This window comes from Bactrocera latifrons, unplaced genomic scaffold (genome assembly GCF_001853355.1).
Source record: "Bactrocera latifrons isolate USDA-ARS-PBARC rearing strain unplaced genomic scaffold, ASM185335v1 scaffold_260, whole genome shotgun sequence".
In the NCBI taxonomy this organism is placed as follows: domain Eukaryota; kingdom Metazoa; phylum Arthropoda; class Insecta; order Diptera; family Tephritidae; genus Bactrocera; species Bactrocera latifrons.
The window spans coordinates 3,934-5,660 of NW_017536186.1; the positions used below are offsets into that span (position 1 = coordinate 3,934).

General features: G+C 43.5%; 1 pseudogene; it reads right to left on the minus strand.

Moving 5' to 3' along the window:
- LOC108969653 overlaps nt 1-1,628 on the minus strand; it is a 4,663-nt pseudogene extending 3,035 nt beyond the window's left edge.
- Between the last annotated feature and the right edge of the window lie 99 nt (nt 1,629-1,727).

Consider the following 1,727-nt stretch of genomic DNA (forward strand, 5'->3'; position numbering starts at 1 on the left):
CCCTCTTCAACCCTCGATATCTATCCGATCCCATACGTGTTCTGGTCGATCGTAACGTTGCGGGATGGGCGCTGCGCTGCGACACGGCACTCCTCGTCGTACCAGCTGTTCTTTTGCTCTTTCCGAAAACCAGGCTGGATGGAGTCATGTGTTGAAGTTCAAGCAAGTGAGGAAAGTTCTCTGATCGCCACTCACTTAGGAGTGGCCAGAAACGATGCTTTTACATATGACTCAAGCAGCTCACGACTTCCGCTCTTTGACCAAGTATCCTCTGGKTAGCCTAAGAACATCTGTTTGAAGGCGAGCTAAAGTGAGAAGGCGAAATATCCCCTACCACGTAAAAAAACTACCCCCGATGAAATGAAACAACAAGCCTCAGATGAGTGACCCCCCTTTTGATGACGACCATGGCAAACGAATTAAGGACTATGATTTGAGAAATGGAATGTTCGGTCCCCTAATAGGGAAGGTGCCGCTGCCCAGCTGGTTGATGTCCTCGTGAAAATAAAGGCTGACATCACCGCCGTAAAAGAAATGCGATGGACGGGACAAGGACAGAGACGAGTAGGTCCTTGTAGCATTTACTAYAGTGGTGTGGGATTCGTGGTGGGAGAGAGACTCCGTCGCCGAGTACTATCATTCACTCCGGTGAATGAACGTGTAGCCACAATCCGCATCAAAGCGAAGGACGATGTGACCAAAGATGCCTTTTATGAGTGCTTGGAACGCACTTATGAGAGCTGCCCCCGCCACGATGTCAAAATCGTGCTTGGCGACTTTAACGCCAGGGTGGGCATAGAAGGTATATTTGGCACTACGGTCGGTAAATTCAGCCATTCAAATGGTTATCTATAGTACTGATTCCAACATAAGAAAATACATCAAGCTACCTGGCTGTCCCCGGATCGAAAAACCACCAACCAGATCGATCATGTTGTGATAGACGGAAGACACGTCTCCAGTGTTTTAGATGTGCGTACGCTCCGAGGTCCTAACATCGACTCGGACCACTATCTTGTTGCAGCCAAGATTCGCAACCGCCTCTGTGCAGCAAAAAATGCACGCCATCAAACACGGCTTGCACTCCTGCTCTCTGAGAGTACTCGTCAACAACCCATGGAGTTACTTTTCGGTAAAAAGTCAACTATGTTTACTGGGGTCCATATATTCAGTACCTAGCTGCTCGAACAGTCTTTGTTGGATTTGGACACTGATCATAAGATGGCATACTTTAAAGGAATTCTTAGAGCAAAATTTTATCGCGTTATATTAATTACTTCTTGATTTGTTTACTGGAAAGTGTACTAGGAAGATGGTATGTAATAAAAAAAAGCTATGAAAATTCCATACAGCATTAATTAAAAAGCCGAATATTTCGAGAAGTATTAATGATAGCGATTTTGACCTCGGACGTGTATTTTAGCAGATAGCTCTTGTCATTTATGAGATAGAAACAAAAAAAATGTGAATTTCGTGGAAAAATCATAATAAGAGCCCCGTACTACCTCGCCGGCGTGAGTTTCGACTTTGTCGAAATGAGCACTTTTGTAGAGTGTTCAATTCTGAGAAATACATATGTACATATGTACAGTTGCGGTCAAAATAATAGTAGTGCTACTACTGCACATAGTTAAATGTTTCTATTTTTTCGGGTTTTCTTTTTGCCCATTATTCTCCTTAATATAATGTTTTATAGACATAGTTCAATAAAAAAAGTGCCGTTATAA